The 22328-nt window shown below is 38.6% G+C and overlaps 1 protein-coding gene across 2 annotated transcripts in view; it reads right to left on the minus strand.

The window, feature by feature from the left end:
- FOCAD (focadhesin) overlaps positions 1-19061 on the minus strand; it is a 235946-nt gene extending 216885 nt beyond the window's left edge. The window contains exon 1 of one of the 2 annotated variants that reach the window (XM_006208259.4): positions 19005-19061. The gene's annotated coding sequence lies outside the window, so the exon portion shown is untranslated. Of the gene's footprint in view, positions 1-17520; positions 17639-19004 lie in introns of those variants that run through there. The other variant, XM_072959321.1, reaches the window with a different exon arrangement.
- Positions 19062-22328: the final 3267 nt, after the last annotated feature.

Raw genomic sequence — 22328 nt, forward strand, 5'->3', positions numbered from 1 at the left:
GCATGTAATGTTATAGCCAGCCCTCCACATCCACAGCTCCTAAACCACTGACTCAACCTACCTCGGATCATGTAGTTTTGTAATAACGTAATTACTAAAAAAAAAAATCTGTGTATAAGTGGACCCATGCAGTTCAAACCCATGTTGTTCAAAGTTCATCAATTATATTCACAAGTGCTATGGGAAGCTAGCAGAGGAACTACACAGGGAGTTTGGGGTGGGGGTGGCGGTGGTATCCAGTGGTCACACAGAAGGACTTGACTCAGAGCACTCTTGACCACCAAATTTCTATGCAGGAAGGATTCAGGGCAGCAATGTGGATGGAAGTCAGGGTTACAGAGAGTACATTCTGGAAGCTAGCCTTCAAAAGCAATGTCATCATCATCAGACTGATTAAAAGCAAACTTCACTCCCATTAACATGACCCTGTTTCAGAGATACAAAAATCTAGGACTTTTTTCCTAACACTTTATCAACTATTCCAATTATCAGTTATGCATTTACTTAGTTTCTTCATCCCACAAATTAAGCTATGAAACCATCAGCCTGAGAGTTCTAAACACATATTATGACAATTTTTTGTTTTTTTTTTAAATGTCTTATAGAAAAGCTGATGGGCACCATCAATAAATTTGACCTGATTTTTAAAATGTATCAAGACTGCAGCTCACAAGTATACTTCAGACTCTCCTAGTTGCTTCACTCTGCCCCTCAAAAAACAAAATACTTGCCTATACTTTTCAACCACCCACCCTGCTTTGCTGTCCAGTATTTACAAATTCCTTGTTCTCCTGCATGCTTAGCTTCTCACCTACCAGTTCTCACTCCCTAAGTATTTCGACACAGCCTCTCTAGGATCTAGAAGCTGATTCTATTTCATCACCCTTTATTAAATCCTGAAACCTGCTAGAAACTCAAGCTTAACCTCAGCTCTTGCTTCAAAATCTTCAAAATCCAAATGGCTCTTGCACTCTTAAATTAAGAGGACAAGACAATTGGAGTCCTCCTACCAATATGATTCATAAAAATGGAAATACCATGGGAAATTGCAATGGAAAGTTTTTAATACTAAAGCGCATATGTCAGAAAATAGTAAATTTTTGCTTTTTTATTGATTTATAGTCAGTTTACAAAGAAAATAGTAATTTTTAATCATTATATTCACTAAGTCTTCATTAAATTAAGCTGAGAGTATGAAATACTTTTATGTTAGCCACTAATTTCAAAATCAAGCTGAGGCAGAGGTCAACCAACTGGTGTGAAAGAAGCACATGGTCAGTCAGAGAAAGCAGAAAAGGCATAGCTGTGGCAGAGACTGCTACCCATCCTTCAATACCTATGCTTACTTGTATAGTAATAAAATTGTAGCCTGACCAGTTTCACTACCTTTCCTAGCCTCAAGTATGGCTAGGTATGACCAAGTGTGTGGTCAAGTTCTCCCCAGTGGAGTCTGAGCAGACAGGATGTGCCAGTTCCAAGCTGCAACCTGTTTCCTCCACTCTCTTCCCAACCAAAATCAGGTCTTAGCAACAATTCAAATTCAATCATGTGCATGAAGACACTGCTTCTACAACACTGCTGAAGACACAAGATGGCAGGAATCCTAAATGATAGCTTGGAGCAGAAGTGCAAGCCTGGCGCTCCAACCATTACACAAGAAAGAAAAAAACTACCTTGTTCAAACCACTGCATTTTGGGGTCTCCTTGTTGCAGGAGCTAGTACTTCCTTAATAACATAGTGGACCTGAGAGCATCTCCCTTCTGTACTCTTTGTCATTGGAGAAATGATGAAACAATGTCAGAGGGGTTATGCAACTTGACAAAAAGATAATCATCCTAGCAGTCAAGGTGAGAGGGGAGGCTTCCTGACCCCCAACCCAGTGTTTCCCTGGACCATTAGTAACATGAGGCATGACCAGCATGCCCAACTTCCTGCATCATGTCCCAGGAACTTTAAGATCCATAATTCAAGTGCTGAGCAAATTTAGGTGACTATGAGTTCTGATGATCTCACCGATTACAATTTACTAAAATACATCATATTGCAATCAAATTCCTGCCTTTAAATTTTAGTTCTTTCTCAGTCATATCACGTTACTTACTCACAGATTTTGAAATGGGAGTCTAAAATAAGATCAGAGGCAGGAAATTCCAAGTTAGAACTGATTACTGTCCAGGAGACCCAAGCATTAAAGAAACAAAACCACCAACGTGAATAATGTCTGATTTGTTAGAGTATTTTCTCCAATTATTCTTGGATTATCTTTTTAAAGTATATTTTATGTGCACATATTTATATTCTAAATATATAAGGGACTGTGATGAAAAACAGTGATTCTTAAAATTTAATACTGATTTATCTCTAGAACTTTTACAGTATCCAATCTATCCAATCTAAGTCTTCAAAGAAGTCATCATGCTATTTCCAGTGTTACAATTTTTAAATATTTTTGCTCCACCAAAAGAATACTAAAATTTCTCAGTACATTTTTAAATAAATATTTTATCTAGACAGAGAAAAATCCACTTGCATCACTATTCAACTATAGGTTAAATTTAGTAATTTGGTTTAAATAAAAACAGCTAAAACTTCCACTATCCAGAATGAAATAACGGTTAGGAAACTCTGCTATACTGACTTGATGCAATATTATCGATTCACTCAATATCATTACAAAATATATGGTAATGGCAAAAATGCTTATGTTAACATAATCATATAAAAGCAATGATGATAGCTGTATAAAATTAGTACATAAGCCTGGAGTTGAAAGAAATTTTAAAATAATTTTATTTGTGATGGAATTCTGAACATCCTTCTTTACCTTCTTTATTCCTGGATTGATGTTCTTTAATAAAATGTGAATTTAAAAAGTGAAAAAAAGAAAAAAAAAGAAAAAGAATCATTAAATAATATTAACCCAAGTAAAAAATAAATAAATAAATATTTTATCTTGATACAAAATAATATTTATTGTATATTTATAATAAAACTGATGCCCAATCATTTTAAAGCTCTTACACATCAATGTCTAATATGAATAGCTAAAAAATCACCATATTCATATTACTTCAAATGCCAGTGAACTAAAATTTAGTAAAATACCAAAGAATATATTTTATAGGGTTTTTAAATTGGCATTTCCTTCCCTTAAAAAATGACTCAAATTTGGTGCACTTGTTCTCCAAAATAATTTACTTCTTAGCAAATATTAATACGGCAGAAACTGAAGTATACCAGTCTCCCCCCAGGAAGAAAAGAGGAAATGATAAGTAAAAGAAGAACATTTCAGTGTTGATAATGGATGGGTTCACTGGAGTTCACAACAGTATATGTTTACATATGTTTGAAATTTTCCATAATACAGCTTTTGTTTTAAAAAAAAAAAAAAAAAACCCATGCATATGGTTCTCACTAGGGGAGTGGAAAAAACCGACCTGGATACAAATACTGACTCCACCACTAGCCATTAAAATTTAGGTTAATTACTTACTTCCTGGAACCTGTTTCCTCGCTGGTTAAATATAGGGACACCTGCCTCACAAGGTGCTATGAATAACAAAATAAAGCATGCCTGAAAGTCAAGAGGCTCTTGACACAGTAGGTATGTACTCCAAAAATGTGTTTCCTCCCTTCCTTGATATCATGAGGTACAGTCAAGGGAGGTGAATAATGGAAAAGAATTTCAGTTTTAAGGATAAGTAGGGCATCTAATCAAAGACTAGGGTGGGATCTTGTATGTAAGGCACCAGCTAGAGAAATAAGACACCAGCCTCAAGGCTAGGAAATGCATGAGATTTCCATTCAAAATGTAGTTGACTTCTCATTCACCTGGTGAAAACCCTTCAATAGCTCCCCACTGCACTTTGTAATAAAATCCAAACTTCAAACCATGGCCAAAAGGTTATACATGATTTGGTCTCACAACTCTCCCTCAGTCAGAGAGCTTCAGACACAACGCCCTCCAGTTTGTTCTGTGAACCTCCTAAGCTCTTTCCGTGAGCAGGTCTGAAACTCTTAGGCCCTCAGACTCGAGTGTTCATGCCCTTGTTGTTCAAACAGCTGACTCATCTCACCCTTCACATCTTACCTTGAGCCCCCCTCCTCCCCCAGCCCCAAGTAGTTTCCCACCCCCTACACCCAGTGACCCACCATCGTATCCTTCATAGCTTTGATTGCAATCTCAAATGATCATCATTTACTTATTTCTGCTGCCTCTCTCCCTCTAGAAACGCAAATTCTTGAGAGCAGAGACTGGTCTCTCTTTTTGACCACTATACCCCAGCACAGAAAAAGTACTTGCTCAGTAAAGATTCATTGAATGAACACCAAGCATGACACGGGATGCAGAACACCATGTTGGATGAAACAGCCCCAACGTGCCATGCACCCCACAAAACACTTTAAGTAACTAATCCCATTGGATCTTTACAATAACGCTGAGGTAGGTATTACTGACTCCATTTCCCATATGAGAAAATAGGAGCTCAGAAAGGAAGTAATTTGCCTGAGGTTATACAGTGGTTTCAGAAGTCAGGATTTATTGAGAATGTTAGCATGTGCCAGGCAGGCACTGTTGAAGCTCTTTACATGTGTTCTCTCACTCAATATTCAAAACAACCCCATGACACGAGTACTATTATTATTCTCATTTTCATATGAAAACCAAGTGAGGCAAAGAGAGGTCAAAATTAACTGTCTAATTATGTAAGAAGCAGAGCATGGATATGAACCATGCAGCCTATGAATGTGAGTCAAAGCTCACATTCTTAACCACTCCTCTATATAGTTGACACAGAGTTTTTGTAAAATTAAGATAATCTATTAAAGCAGTTCATTCAGAACCAGGCACACAACAAACACTTTTTAAAATGTTAGCTATCATTATTCTAGTCTGAATCCAATACTTTGTATTTCCTATTACATCTTGTTTGTGGCATCCCAGAGACTCAAGCAAATTAAAAAAAAAAAAACAAAAAAACATGGGTTTGAATATACAAAGTTAAATCAAGTTCCAAAGCAGCTCATCAGCACAAACAGCTCTGTACCTCTGTATCTATTGCAATACTAAAAACATGTAATCAAGTCTGACGTGCAAAAGTTACTTATTAAAGGGCCACTCCATGCCAAGCACAAAACACAAAAATTATCTAAATTTAAGCCTAATCCTGTGACACCATCACAAGCAATACATCTCCCACATTTGTGTATGTTCTTTGATTCTCTACTTTTATTTCATCATTGACCGTTCACTTTAAGTCCAATGAGTATCTAATAAAGAATAAATATTGGAAAATTTCATCATGGCAACCGATATCTATCTTTAGTAAGTCCCTACTTCTTGCCATTGATATCAACACTTCCACATTTACATTTTCCATTTTTTTAAAATCAGTAAATATTCATCGAAATAGACAAAAGCAATTATTTGCCCAAGTGACTGCTCAAACACTACCACACAGACACAGATGGCTAACCCGCTGCAAATGAACGCTTGGCTGGCAGGTAGCCCCACCAAGTGACGGTTCAAAACACAGCTCAATGAGACAGGAAAATTTCTCTGTGGACGAGCTCACTTGTAAAGACATACAGGAGTTTGAAATAAGAGTGGAATGTTCTGGAAGAAAGGTCCAGAACCAGGAAGATCAAGAGGAGGCCACTGCAAGTTCTCAGTTCCTGCAGCTCAGAAAACAGGAGCTTGAACTATAACTTGACATCACATTTCATGCAAGGAAATTAAGAGGATATGGTATACATGGGCCATATTGCAGAGCGAGGCTTGGATAATTTCTTATGTATCTTTCAGCTCTGAGAGGACTGCCATAAATCAAAACGTAGACCTTCTCCTCTCACTCTGAAGGGGCTAGCTTCCACCTCTGTGGCGGCTGTACCTGCTCAGACACCAGTGAAAAAGTATCTCAAGCAGGAAGGATTCCTCACTTACCAAGCCAGCTGCATTATTCTCTTGGACTTGTGAGTTACTTGAGGGAAACAGCCGAGCTTTGTTCACTTCCTGCCAGGCCTGGCATGTAATAAGCAGTTAATAAATGTTTTTTGAGTTACTGTGTTTCGGACAGTACCTAATACACAACAGACTTTAAAAAAAGTTATAATGAGAATTCTACTGTTTATTGTGTTTTCAGATCAACTTTCCAAAACAGAAAGAAATAGACAAGAATCCATATCCAAATCTTTCTCACTAATTAAGACTCATGAAACAAAGACCAAAGTAAATTAATAAGAACCAGAAGTGAAAAAATAAATTTGTAAACAACTTTATTTTTAAATTAATACAGTAACCAAATTCAGTTATCAACACATTAAGGGTTTGAAAGTAATTAGTTCTTTTTAGACAGACCGTTTTCTCCCAGCTCATTTTTTTTTTAACTGAGCAAATACTTTTGTATACATAGTTTAAAGATGAACTTCAGCCAAGTCCAAATCCCAAATCAGCGGAATCCAAATTAGTGAGATTTCGTTACACAGTTATTCATTTTGGTACATTTTCTTTAAAAAAATAAAAGGTCAAAGAACACATGTAAAAGCTCACAAGACTGGTTCTTTACTGTTTCCAGCTGAATCTAATTGAGATGGAAAATGGGTCTTTGTTACTTGAATACATCGTAAGTTTTACATGAATGCTTCAGTTGACAGCTATTATTTATCATAGCTATGCTCTTAATCTGCTCTATATTACAACCCTTTAAAAACCCACAGCATCACCTCTGTGTTATTTCCCACTGGGGTAAAAGGCATTTTAAACATATAATTACCTAAAGAAGTAACACTTACTATTTTTCCATTATACAGCTAGTATTATTCACGGCTGTTTTTATTTGTAGGGTGCTTAATAATCAGATATTAGTTAACCTTCACAACCATCCTGGGCAGAAGATCATTAGTAAATCCTTTCACATTAGTATAGACACCAAGCAGCATATTCAAGAAATAGAAAAGATCTTGCAATGAACTGCTGATACCCAGCTGGCAGAGTACAGTGTGCAGAATGTCTTTCAGATAAAGTTAAGAATTACATGAAGAAGAAGGAGAAGGAGGAGAGTAAGGAGAAGAGAAAGAGGAGGAGGAAGGAGAGGGGGTGGGCAGGAGGAGGAACATCTAGCTCCTCGTGAGAACTATTTTTCATTTCACAAGTTTTAAGAACAATACATACAATTTTCACATGTTCAGGTTCAATGGAACTTTTCAGCACTGTGTTGGAAGTAAATGACTGGAACAGTGGTGAGCCAACAAGTCACAATGAAGCCGATGTTCAAAGAGCTTCATTTCAACCTCAAAGACTACTTCTGCCTCTCAGTCCAAAATCAAACCCTATTTCTGAAATTGCTCCCAACCTGGCTTACCTCCAAACTGATATAAAGGTCCTTAAGGCCCAGATCAGCTCCGGAGCAAAGCCACAGAAATAAGGCAGAATCAGCATATTCCCCAGGACCACAAGCGTCTCACCTCCCATTTTGAATGTATAAGAATACAAAAGACTTAAAAGCAAGCATCTTTTGTGTAAAGTTATTCACTGATTGATCTAAAAGGTAAGCTAAATTGGTAAAATATTGATTAGTAACGTAAAACATTTACAAAGAGTTTTAATAATGGAAAGAAATTCTTATACATAATCATAAACACAACCAAGTTTAAACTATAGAAAGACACAGTTAGACATATATATAGAAAGGGGAAAAAAGTGAATATGCAAAAATGTTAGGTTCATTTCTGGTTAATAAGTTGATGACTGATTACATACAATTACACTCACTCCTTAAATTTGCTACATTTAATTTTTCCCTACAATGGGCACATGTTTATTTTTTTACATTAAATAAAAATTATTAATTGTCTTCAAAGAAAAATTTAAGATCAATTTTTAGTCTCAATAAAAAAATTAGTGATCTTATTTATTCTCTTGAAACCATCGTCTTTTATCATTGTCTAAAAAGCAGTTTCACCACAACACATACCAAGATAAAAAAGTCTCACTTGATCCAATTACACTGCTTATTAAGAGCTATTTAATGAGAAAGTCACACCTTTGAGTTATTAGATGCTATAATGGTCCTGCAGAGTTCCAAACAACTAAGCTAACAGAATTACCTTTGATTCTAAGTTGTTTGCCAAGAGATTAATCTATCCGTCCCTGAAAAAAAATTAAGTGTTCCTCTAGTGTCTTCCTCCAATCTCATTTTAACTAAGTATGTTGGCCTCAGTCAACAGAGGGTTTTTTTTTTTAACAGATTTACTGAAGTATAATTGATATACAAAGAAATGCATATATTTAATGGGTGCAATTTGATGAATTTGGACATGTGCAAACACCCATGATACCATCACCACAACCAAGGACACCTTCCAAAGTTTGTTTGTGTCCTTTTTTGGTTTTGTTTTTTTGGAATGCACAGTACCATACTGTTAACAATAGGCACCATGCTGTACAGCAGATCTTTAGAATTTATCCATCTAGCATAACTGAAACTTTATAAAGGATAGTTATTTTTAATTCCTTAAATTATAGTACTAAGAGTTTAATTTTTCTTTAAATTTTTCAAATGCATATATGACATAATACCTAAAAAAAAAAAGTTGCGATCAATAGATAAATTTTAGGGAGGTCTTTATAGGTCTTTTTCTCGTCTGTCAAAGAACAAAGAAGGTCTTTCTGATACAGTGACATCTGGATAAAGACCTGAAGGAAATAATGAGTATTCTAGGCAGAAGGAACACTAAGGGCAATAACTTTGAGGTATGAGCTTGTGTGGCAAGTTCAGGGGAGACCAAGGACACCGGTGTGGTTTGTGCAAGTGAGTAAGCTGAGCAGTGAGAAGGGACAGAGTAAAGCGGGGAGCCAGATGACATAAGCCTCTGTAGACACTGTGGGCTCTGAATGGTCCTGAGTGGGACAGGCAGTCCTAGAGGATTTGGGAGAAGGGGCTGGCATACATGACTGTCATTTTAAAAAGGTCATTCTGGCTTCTCTAGAAATAGACCCTAAGAAGGCAAGGATGGAAAAAGGGAGAAGTTACAGAGCTATGGCAATAATCCAGGAAAGAAACCATGTTGCCTTGGACAAGAAGAGCAGTGGAGATGGTGAGAAGAGGTCAGACTTTACATATCTTTTGACAGAATTTACACATGGATTGGATGTGGGATGTAAGAAGACTGAAGGATGACTCCAAGGTTTCTGGTTCAGTCAGCTGAAAGAAAGATGCAGTCGTACACTGAGATGCAGGAGACCAAAGGAGTCTTTCATTTGTTTCCAAAATAATGCAGCAATGTGCGAGTCTCCTAAATCCATGGGGTGCAATTTACTTTTGTCTATGTCAGCAAGGAAAGGCTACCCGACAAAAGAGTGCCAAGTGCAGAGAGCACAAGTTTCATCTTCTCAATTTTACTCGAAGCCAACCTTTATTATAACACAACAAATGGCAAAAGTTGTATGCTTAGCTCTAGCCTGGATTTACATTCAACTCAAACCCAATACCAATGCTGCCGTCAGCACATGTCCCACTTTCCAAACCCCATGAGGCCTCAGTGGCCTGCTAAACCCTAACTGTCCAACATAGCTTAAAATCTCACAAAGTAAAAAGAGATAGAAAGGAGGGAGGGGAGCCAGGTAAATTACTAGGTAGGTGGGTAGATAATCCTTACCTCCCCAACCCCCCAGCCTTCACTGTCCATTCCACTTCACATCTCCCTCCAAGCTTTATGTTAAATGTTTAATACATGCTGAAGGCATTGTGAATGCGAGCAAATTTTGGATTCAGGGAGCAGGGAGGGGGAAAATTGGTTGTGCAGTGAAACTATAAACAGAAATGAAGAAAATTAAAATGTATTCATTTCTTTAAAAAAAAACTTTAAAGACATGAAGTCACTGTGTTAATATCTAATTGATTTGTGAATGAGTCATCAATTGCTGCTAAAACAACAAGGTTAAGGGATGTTGGGAACTCCAAATTAGAAGGATCAGAATGATCCTAGCCTGAACCCACTGATTCATCTTAGCATCACTAAAAGTGAGAAGACCAGACATTGTGTCCTTATGATGTGATGGAATAAGAAGACATACAGAAAACACTCTTAAGAATATTCTTGCCTGAAAAAATTCAAACCATGTACACACAGCTCTATTTAACTACTAACCTATAGGAAACGAAAGCCATAAAGGAACAAGGCAAACAAAAACACTGGCAGAGTAGTAAGTTCAGAATTTGGGACATTTTATACAACTAGTGACCCTTTTTCTCCAACAAATCAATGGCATGGGAAAACGAAGGGGTAGAGGAACTACTATAGTATGAGGGACTTAAGAGACGTAATAACCAAATACAATTTGGGAACATTAATTGGATTCTGATTACGATAAATCAACTATAATAAGACACTCTTAGCACAACTGAGAAATTCTGAAATATGACTGAGTGTCAGATAATAATAAGGAATCTGTTAATTTTGTTAGGTGTGATAATGACATAGTAACTACATTCAAAATAAAAAGTCCTTATTAATTAAAGATAACTACTTTTTAAAGAAAAAGTCAGAGGAACAAAATGTTAGGAGAGAAAAAAACAAGATCAACAAAATGTTGATTTTAAGTTCATTTACTAATAGTCCCTATTTATGTGTGTATCTGAGATTTTTCACAATAGGATGTTTTTAAAAGCGAAGAATACATCCGTGCCTTTATAGGGGATTACATTGCTAGAGAAGGGAAGACAAGAATAAGCCAAAGTGTAAATGGTACAGCATTGCATAAGCACTACGTACAAAGTAAACCAGGGAAGGGGAATAGATAGTATTAGAAAGGGTTCCAATTTTAAAGAGGATGGTCTAAGAAAGGCTCGCATAGGTGACACATAAGCTAGGACTTAAAGGAGGTGAAGAAGGAATCCATTGACTCAGAGGAGAGGATTCTAGGCAGAAAGAAATACATGGCAAAAGCCATGATGAGAGCAAGCCTGGGAGGTTTAAGGAACAGCATGGAGGTTAATGGGGCAGATTTAGTGAGTGAGGGGGAGAGCAGATGGAAATGAAGCTGGAGAGGCAACAAAGGGGTCGGATGGTGGCAAGCCTCACAGGCCACAGCAAAGACTTGGCCTTTTACTTTGGGTGGCAATGGGAAGCCATCAGAGGGTTCTGGAAGAAGGAAGAAATCTTAACTTATGTTTTCAAAATAATCACTTTGGCTACTCTGCTGACAACATGGTAGAGGACAAAGAGAATTATAGAAAAGACCAGTTAGAAGGCTATGCTAGATTGCAAAAAAAATGGCCCCACTCTTCCCAATTCCTGGATACACATTTCTTTACAAAGTGGCTTTGCTGCTCCTCTCACAAGTAGTCTGTTTCTCCACCCCCTTGGATTTGGGCTATCATTGTGACTGCTCTGACCAAAGGCAGGGAAGTGAAGTTGCGGGAATTCTTAGTGTAGGTCTCAAAAGGCATGCAGCTTCCTCTTGCTCTCCTGTCTCTACTAGACCACCATGTTAAGAAGCAAGGGACAGCTTACTGGACCACGTGGAGCACAGAAAGCCATCCTAGCTGAAGTCTCCAAACCTACCAGTCCCCTTTTGCTACATGACTGAGCCCAGGCAAGACCAGCATAAGAACTGTCCCCTACCCCAATCTCTCCCAGCCCAATCCAAACTGCCAATCCCAGAATCATAAACTAATAAATGTCTGTGTTTTAAGCCACTAAATTCTGGAGGGGTGGGGGGGGTAATGGGTAACTGATTAGAGGCTGTTATAACATCAAGAACATAGACAACGGAGGCTTAGGCTAGGGTGAGAGCAGTGGGTAGTGAGAAGTATTCAGATTCTAGATAGATTTTGAAGATACAGTCAGCAGACTTTCTTACTAGTTTATGTGTGAATTGTGAAAGATAAAGAGAGGATTCAAGGATGACACCCAAGTGTTTGGCCTGAGCCACGGAAAAGATAAATTTCCATTAACTGAGATAGGGAAGATCATAGGTGAAGCAGGGATAGAAAAAAAAAATCAGGAATTGAATTTGAGATTTCTGTTAGTCATCCAAATAGAAATAAGTAGGCATCTGGATATAGAGTCTGGAGTTCAAAGGAAAAGGTCCAGGCAAAAAATATATATATAAATTTGGGGGCCAATAGGGTATTATTAGTATTTAAAGCTAATATTTAAAAACTGAATTATACAATTTAGGGACTATGAGGACTGAGTCAAGGAGCATGCCAATGTTAAGAGGTCAGAAAGATAAGAAAGAACTAGGAAAGGAGTTGAAAAGGAGCAGTTGGGTGGGAGGAAAACCAGGAATTGTAGCATCTTTGATAATGAGGGAAGAAAGTGTTTCAAGAAGCTGAGAGTGATCAACTGTTTCCAAAAATGCTGATAAGAAATGGTAACTTTGTGAGAGGATAGAGGTGGTGGCTAATCGTATGACAGAAATCACATTGCATTTTCTCAAAGTATTAAATCAACATGTTGCACCTTAAACTTACACACTGTTATGCATCAACCGTAGCTCAGTAAAGTTGGGGGGGTAACAATAGGTACAGTAACAGATAAGGATTAAAAACAGAACTCCGGAATTTGCAAAATTAAAGTCACTAGTGACTTTGAGGGAAGCAATTTTTTTTTCTTTTGAATAGGAAGGGAGAAAGCCTAATGAAAGTGAGTTTAAGAAAGGGGGGAAAGTAATTGGGCATATAAGTATAAGCTTTGCCATAAAGGGGAAAAGAAATTATGTGGTGGCATAAGGAGGAAATGGGGTAAAGAAAGAGTAATTATTTTAAGATAGGAGAAATAATGGCATGTTTATATGCTGAAGGGAATAATCCAGTAATGAGAGAAACTGTGATCTTGCAGGAGAGAGATATGTGGGAGCCAAATCTCGGAGGAGGTGAAAGGAATGGGATCTTATGCGTGAGTGAGAAACACGGAGATTATTCCACCAGACTCTAAAATAGTTCCTAAAATAACAGGAGGGAAATCAGAGGTAAATGCAGGTGCGCCCACCTCCCACACCCATGGCAACTGTCATTAGCATCAAGGCATTTTTCACACCTCCAAGACCACAGAATCAACCTTAAAATGTTCAGCATAACCTTCCAGGCATCCTAGTAGAGGAGAGTTGTCACAGGTGATGAAAAGTGTAGACGGCTCTGACAAGGCAGGGGTGGGGTGGGAGTCGGGGCGCTGACTCTCCGTGCAGTGGAAAACTCACACATGACTTTACAGTCAGCCCTCCCTATCCACGGTTCCTTGTCCATGCAGCCAACCAACCATGGATCATGCAGTACTGTAGCACACATTTATTGAAAAAAAAAAAAATACAAGTGTAAGGGGACCCGCTCAGTTCACACCCATGTTGTCCAAGGGTCAACTGTATTTGCCAAAATATTTTGGAAGCCCAAAGGTCAAAAAAGGGGTGCAAAAAGCTTCTCCTTTCTCTGACAAGTAACAAATACTCAATGGAGACATATGTTATTTGTAAAACTGGAATTAGTACTATACCTGCTGTCCTACTGCAGAAATTAGAATGATTTGATGGGTAAAGTTGGTAACAGGGAGCTTCATCAAAACTTAAATCCCAACTACTATTTGTAACTTCAAAGCCAGCCATATGCTTCCAAAAAAAACTCTGTCACCCTTGCAAAGTCTAACTCCTTTCTAAGCTGCCTTCCTCTTCACTACACACTAAATAGCCTCAACCTTTTGGACTCTGACACCATGGTCAGCGAGCTTTCTTATTAGATGCTTCCCCTACCTCCTCAGCCTATGGAAACTGGACTTTTCTTCTCAGCTGGCCACTTCTGTGAAGCTTCATTCTCCCAAGCTTCAAGGCCTAGAGGAATATTTCCATACCATTTACCCCCAGACCTTTGAGGACATGCATCCAAATATCTTCATTTCTCTTATATGCTGGTCACCAACACAGGCAATCTAAAACCTCAGAAAGCATACAAGGCTATATCTCACAGCCTCTCTCTCCATGCTGGGTACACAACCCTCTCACGTCAGTGTCTAGCTGGATGATTCATCCCACACACCACATCATTGTTCTTGAACACCTTCCTATCACCTCCATTCCAGCCATCTACATCCATGGCCAAACCCTACACTCCGTCAGCACCCTAACATCTAAAACTGCAATATTCCACTCTAACTCCAGAGTACTTCTATCCAATCAGCTATCTCCCTTGAACCCACCCACCCTTGTATACCCAGGCTTCTAATTCCTTGAACCAATTATTTTCTCTCAATCTTTCAGCCTTCTCCTGGCCTGGTCCCCACCTCTATCCAGTCTAAACCTCACCTTCCATCACTTCGACCACCATCTTGTCAACACTTAGAAGTCTCTTGCATTCCTACCATAGGTACGAAACAAAGTCTAAATACTGAATCTTTCCAACGATTCATAGTCTCTAGTTCTACTGATTTTGTTACAGAAATTCATACAATTATATGAACTAGTATTATTACAACGAATGCTCCTTGCCTGACTGGTAAACCTTCCCCAAATCTCCAGTCAGCTCTCACTTCCATTCACGACGGCATCTGACAGCTGACCATTCTCTCCTTCTCAAATTCTCCCCCACCTTGCCTTCTAGAGCCCCACTGTCATTAGGCTGTTCTTCTCAGTCTTTTTCATTGGATCATCTTCCTTCTATGGTAGTGCTTCCCCGAGTTTCTCTTCTGCTTTACATTCTTTCTTATTCCACAGACACTCTCTCTCAGGTATCACATCCATTCTTAACACTGTTTTAACTATCACTTATATGCTGATAACATTTTAATCTCTAGATAGCCTAGACTCCCGTTCCTTATCCCCAGACCAATGCAGCCAACTGCCCACTGAACAGCACCAACTGTATGACCTAAAGGCATGATCAAGAAACCAGTTTTATTCTCCTATACACCTGATAATCCTCATGTGATTCTCATCATAGAAAGTCACAAACCTAGGAGGCATCCTTGACTCTACCTTTTCCTCATCCCAGATATCAAACTAGGCACCAACTTCATCCTCTCAGTGTATTTTGAATCCATCCTATTCTCTCAAGCCCCACTGCATACTTTGGAGTTCTATCTCACCTGCACAACTAGCCTTGCTCCACTACAATTCATTCCACACATTGCCACATATAACTAATCTTAACTTTCCTCCACTTAAAATCGTTTCCCCCTTGGACCACCACAGCCTCAAAGATGATATTCTAAATCTTTCAAGTGGTAGGGAAGAGGGTCTTTTATTATTTGGCCTTTGTTTATTTATTAAACCTCATCTCTCTTTTCTATCCTTAATACATTAAGAGTCTGTTTTGTCCCGAACCTGTCCATTTGGCCTTACTTCCTTCTTGTGCCTCCAAAGCCTTGTTCACTATCCTCACAAACTAATTCCTACTTGCTTTCAAAATTCAGTTCAAATGAAAATTCTTCCAGAAAGCCTTCTCTGAATCTTCTAAAATCTCACACTAACATAGTTTTCCTCTGTCCTTCACAGTACTTGATGCATACATCTAATTGTAATATTTATCTCATCATATTTTGGCCTCATCTATCGCTTCCAAGCAATACTATAAATTCCTTAAAGAAAAGTTAGGGCCTTGGGACCACAGTAGATGTTCTACCTTTGCTGAATGAAAAATTAAATAATGAATACAATATCTGCAACATTTAGGACTCTTTAAAAAATTCCATTTACTTAAATGTTTCAACAATTCAAAATAACTTTAATAAGAAGTTTCCTCCACTCCCTCCACGTTTCGTCCTAATCACACATGTTAAAAACTTAAGGTTTGATCACATAATCCAACCTGTTCAATGATTGTCAGAGTAACACTGAAAGTAAATTCTGAAAGGAGCAAGGCCAAAGAAAAAGGTTTGTCATGAGAGGAGAGAAAGGTACACTCTGCCAGCCAGAAAACCTCACAAGAAAACTATAAAGTTCAACATTCACAATTATAACATTTGTTCAACATGCTTATCAGCCAGATTAGCAAGCAGTCACTTATCTGACCAAAAAGAGATCAGAGGATATGTTCTAATACACCAGAAAGAATTGAAATCTTCAGTTTAGAAGCCTGAGGGGAATGCATCATTGTTCTCCAGAGATTGAAATCATAAGTCTTTAAATAAATAATAACAAACTATCTAAGCAGTTTGCATTCTCAACTTCCTTGGGCCTAAAGAAATGTTTTCCCTTCATAAATAATGGAAAATTATAGAGTATTTAATGTCACAGCTTTTAAAATGCGTTCAAAATACATAAAACTAAAACTAACTCAAGCTAACTGAATGAAAGCCAATATAAATTAACAAAATGTAAAAATGATAAATGCAATTTTATTACTTCCAGTGTGGACTGGAATAGATGAAAAAATATGAGGCCAGAAGTACTTTGCAGACCCAATATATAAAAACAAAAATATTCAATCTATTGTTTGAAAATAGATGGGATCTTCCACATAGCTTGAAAAATGTGTTTCAAATAATTTAAATGGGAGAAAACTGACATACATCCCTTGTCCTATTAGCTTAGCAAATTCATTTCCTATATGTGGAAATAGTACATACAACCTCTATCCAATTTACCACTAATTGTTAATCACAGATTTGCATTATATTTATATAATCATACCATATTTCATTATATTACTCATCTCTAGGTCTCAAGTACTTTTTTAAAAATATACAATACTTAACAGATTTCACACTTCCTAAAGAAACATCTATTGCCCACTTGATCAAAGTTTAAACTATCACCCTCAGTTTCTCCTCGGAGGTAAACGAAGCTCATTGTTATAAACCAAGCAATATTAACATCAAGTTTTGCTAAAGACCCATTAATAATCCTGACACTATTATTTCCTTACATTTCTTCCAAATATAGTTATAATTGTATTTTTCATTGTATTTTTCTCCCCAAATTTTAAACTAGAAGACTCCCCTTAGATTTCATGCCTCAGCTCTTGCATTTCTCCTCAGTCTTCCCATCTTGATCTGCTCCATTTCTAGAACTAAAAAGATCTAACAAACGTAAAATTTTGAAAAGTTCTACTTTCTTAAGTTTTCCAAACCCCTAGTAGTGATATAAACAATTTAATTCACCTAATGGTTTGTGAATAATATTCAAAAAGTATCACAAGGCTATGAATATTACGTCTTCAGAAGAACTAGTCTAGAAATTTCACACCTGCAGGAAGGCCAAATGATTTACTTAATAAGTACCATCAATCAATCAACAAAAGAAAAACTACTGTTACATCTCTATGGGCATTTTTATTCTCAAATGATTAATTTTTGGTCACTAGTTCTCAACTGGAGGCAGCAATCAATTAAAATCCAGTAAATTCTAGGTTTACAAAACAAATGTTAACATAGACATGATATTGAAAGACATTAGCCAGGTGATGACAACTACCTACCATTAACCATAAGCAAATAAGCAAGGCACAGGTTTTGGTTATTACTAATCTACTAAAGCAAGTCAAAATGCTTTGAAAATTGCATTCTTATCCAATGTTTTTACATCTTACCTTTAAGTGTAACATTAAAAAGCTCCTGATTATTACACTTCAAATTTTAGATGAGTCATAGTGATTTGGGTGCAGGAACTGGATGTGAATCAAAACTGTAAACATGCACTTTCTTGCTAGTCAAAAAGTGAATATGGACAGATTCAGGAAGAGTAAAACATATCATCTTAAAATATACCCAGGGCTTTTAAAATGGTCACTTCAAATGTTAACATATTTCAGTAAACAAGCCATTTGCCCATGCTGTCCTCGAACATCTCAAAAGTACTGAATACTTCTAACTCTATCCCCTCACTTTCCAGATAGGTACCTGAGACCTAGAGTCTTTAGTGATACTTAGCAAAATTATGCCTCAGGCTTAATTTTGTCTGAGGCTTACCACAGATAAAAGTAAGGAAAACTGAATGAAGTCCCAGAAGAGCTCTCATTCATGACACAGGATCATAAGCTTCTGTACCTCACTCTAGAACCTGAAATTGAACCATCAAATCTAGACAATAAAACTAGCAGATAAACAGGGAGAAAAGGCAGGGAATGCCCATTTCAGTTTATGGCATAAGACCCTGACTATCAAGGAACACATCAAAAAAGTGTGTTGAACAGATGAATGACTGGTTGCATGTTACTTCATCGCATGACTTCATTGATTTTGGAAGCTCAAAATTCAGAAACTAAACTGAGGGATCAGAATGCCATGGCAGAAATCAAAACTCATGGAGATTAGGGGCAACGCAATTGCAAGTCTCTGCAAAGCTGTTACAGACATTTCACAACATACATTCATACATGTATGTGATATACAGATTTACAGAGAGAGAGAGAGAGACATACATTCATACATGTATGTGATATACAGATTTACAGAGAGAGAGAGAGAGAGAGAGAGATACTATTTCTTCAGGTAATTCCTACAAGTGAGGACAGAACTGAGGTCTGGAAACAGGCCCTGCTCACCCAAAAAGCCTTTCCTAATAAGTGGACAGGATATGCGCGAGTCACTGGGAATTAGGAGAAGACAGTCACCCCAGGACACGGCTGGAATCCCCAGTGCTGCCTTCGACTAGGGAATTGGTCAGGGGAGAGTGGGATGCCTGCAACCTGCTGCAGGAAGGTACGCAAGGATCACGCCGACCTGTTTCCGAGTCAGAATCCCGCTGAGCCCCACCTCAGGCACCAAAGCCGGCCCCACCCAGGCCTCCGGGAGTTCTCTAACGCAGAAGGCCTAGTCCTTCCGGAGTTCAGAACGCAGCCAGGACAGGACGAGTGCAAATGGCGAGACCTGTCCCTTTCCTGGACGCCCCACACCGCGACGCGGCCCTGTCACCACATGCTCCACTGCCCCATCTCCCATCAAAGCTCCAGGCCCACAGGGCCTCAGCCCTCCTCCACGCAAGCTGAGTCAGGCCACAGGCGGGTACAATCCGGCGGCCTCTGTGCAGGGGGCAGCGGCCCGCAGCCCGCCGCCTGCCACCCACAAAGCTTACCTCCCTTCTGCCACAAGCTCAGCCCCGCGCCGGCTGCCTGACGTGGCCCGCCCCGCCGTCTCGAACGCCCGGGGGCGGGGACTACAGAGAGACAGCCAATGGACTGCAGACTGCAAGGGCTTGCCCCGCCTCCTCCAACTTCGGCCCGTCCTTCCTCGTTCGCGCGCACGCGCTTCCAAGGCCAAGGCCGCGCACTGCGGCTGGAAGGCTGCGTGGGAGGCTCAGCTCCTCCGCAGCGGACGGGGCAAGAAGGGCCACACGCGCAAGTGCTGGCTGTAGGGCTGCGCCGCAGTCGGGAGTTAGCCCAAGGGAAGGCAGATTAAAGGAATCTGCCTGGAGATGCTACTACATCGTGTCCCTGTGCAGCTTTTGGTGATGCAAAGCAGCTTCTTGGTATTTGGAGATTTTGTTTCCTGGAAAAAAAAAAAGTACATTACATATTATAATAGGATAACATTAGGATTCAGAAAATTTAATACAGACCGCAGACTTGCCTCTTTGTTCTTCTTGTAGCTGCTCTTTGGGGTCCATACTTCACCTGGCCAACACAGAACATTGCAGCTCTTGATGCTACACTGGCATGTCCACCTGTTGGATAGTCATACAGGTTGTTCTAGCCCAGGCATTTCTGCCGATTTAATCTGGGAAGACCTGGCCCACGTAACTGTTACCATTATTGTTGTTATTTTTGTCTAATACTTGAGTGTCCACCCGTGTATGAACATGCATTTTCATGGGAAGGCTATAAGACACCTGGCGCAATGGAACAAAAGCTAAAAGAGGCAGCAGGAAAAAACGAGATTATGAAGGAATGAAATTCTGATTGTGGATAACAGAAACGGAAATTAATATATAAGACGAAATAGTTAAGACAAGTTGCTCTAGAGAACCTGGCTTAGCCGGCAGTTTCTAAAACCTGGTGAACCTTTATAAGCATTTGGGGAGCTTTTTTAAAAGATACTATTGCCTGGGCCCAGTTTCTACAGATTCTGATTTAATAGCTCTGCTGTAGAGCCTTGGCATTCGTGTTTTTCTATATTTCCAAAGTTTTTTTGTAACGTGCTAACAAGAAGTTCCACTTCTCATTTGTAAGAAAGATTTGGGTCCTATACTCCACTTTAGAAAAGTAATTATATACTGCAGACCATCTTGAGTTCTCTCAATAATCTATTATGCATTCACTCTGTAAGAATTTACCTAAATTAATTTTGAACCTATTTATGTATTCAATCTGTTATCCTTTGAGAAAAAGGACTGTTACACGGTTTATAACTGCCTTCTTGATTTTATGGACTTTGATGATATTCTCCTTCAGTCTTAATAATTTCAAATACATCAGCACCTCTTTAGGACCATTTTAATTCTTTTTAAAAATTCTTCTATTCCCATATTTCTTGAGATACATTTCTCAAAACTGTAATTGAACATTTAACTGTGTGAACAGCACCTTTCAATGTATATCAACTCATTTAATCCAACTTTATGAAGCAGGTACAGTTATTACCACATTTTATAAATAAGGAAACAGACACGGGAGTAAAGCAGCATGATCAAGGATATGTACCTAGCTAGTGGCAAAGCCAAAATTTGAATCTAGGCACCCTGGCTCTCAATAAATAAAGGACTGCCTCTGTTATAGAAAGTCTGGTTTTAGGAGTAAATAGGGAAACACACATTTAAAGAATGATGGTGAGTCTGAGATTTTCCACTTTTGACACTTCCCATTGATTCTGTTTTTGCGCAGGATGGAATGACTTAGGCTGTTAAACCAAGAGCCTAAAACTGACTTGACAACTTGCTGCAGATCTTGGGCTAGGCCAGAAGCACAAGGGCTCACCCTCTTCTGGGATATACTCACTCTACTTCTGGGATATACTCCTTCCATACATGACTGTATTTCAGAGAGGATTATTTGACCTTTTAATTTATTTAACCTATTGCTATATCAGGCCCTATGCTAGACAGGAGAGACAGCAAAATGAAATACACAATCCAGAGCCTCAAGGAGCCAGCTCATCCTGGAGGCCAAGTCAGTCGTCAGATTTATTTGGACAAGACTAGAGGTATAGAGTTTTAGAACCAGAAAGTATGGCAGAGGCTGCCAGTCTATGACAAAGTTTTCACTGACAAGGGCTAAAATGATAAATACATACATACATACATACAATGTATTAAGTTTCCATAAAAATAAATTTATTAAATGTAAAGAACCGTTCTTTTTGAGATTATGCTTTGATTTTTTTCTGTTAAGAATGTTCTTTTTTAATAATTAGTAGGTTAAGTTGTTGGGGGTTTTGTTTACTTTAATGACCTTAAGATCCTATGTTGGTTCTTAAATTTTTTTGATGTTTTACTGATTTAGTTTAATTGTCAATTGACAGCAAGGGAAATTAAGATTGCGGAGGAACAAAGTCCAGTTCTCTTTCTACTGCATACCCATTGGAACAGCCCATTTCATGAGCGGGGCTAGAAATGTTTAGAAGTAATAATAACAAATTTAAAAAATAATCAGGATCGTGGTTAGACAGCAAAGATTAGCACTGGTTCTAATAAGCCAGCTGTGTTGGTAGCCAGGAAGAGTAGTCTCCTTCCTGCTTCATTAATCAGATTAGCTAAGAAGCTTGATTTTCTTCTGAGCTGAAAACAGAGAATGGGGCCTGAGGGAATACAGCTACTCTGTGTTACATTTTGATTGAGGTAAGACCTGGGAAAGATCAGTTTGATTGAGTAGGGCACACCCATGTCTGATACACATACATGGAGTCAGCCTGGGGAGAATTTTTGAGAAACAGCACTGAGAGAGTGGACCCCCATGGGGGCAGTGGGAGGAAAATCAACTTCATTCATGTAACCTGCAGAGGATAATCTAGACTTAATACTGAAAGACCCAGCACAGATGGAAATTTCAATTGAAGGATTAAAATGGGCTTTCAATCAGTATATTATTATCTGGATTGGCTTAGATTATACATGCAAATGACTCTTTGCCTTTTAAAAATTCAAGACAAACCACACCGCTTTGCAGAGGTAAGCAGGCAGCCAGCATTTCTCGGTTAAACTCCTTGTATTGTTACCCCTGAAGTAGTTAAGCAGTTAGTTCTCTATTATGCCAGACCCTTTAGATAAGTACACTTTTTGAAGTCAGTATAGAAGGGCCTATTGACTTTAACAACAACAAAAAAAGAAAGAGAATAAGAAAAATGTGTCCACTCCCAAATCATTAACTGAACTGAAAAGAATATGCTAACAAAAAAAGACACTGTAGTCTGAATCCTGCACTGTAAGAGAAGGTCATGTCCCCCACAGCATCAGGAGAGGCACAAA

Source organism: Vicugna pacos, chromosome 4 (genome assembly GCF_048564905.1).
Source record: "Vicugna pacos chromosome 4, VicPac4, whole genome shotgun sequence".
NCBI lineage: Eukaryota > Metazoa > Chordata > Mammalia > Artiodactyla > Camelidae > Vicugna > Vicugna pacos.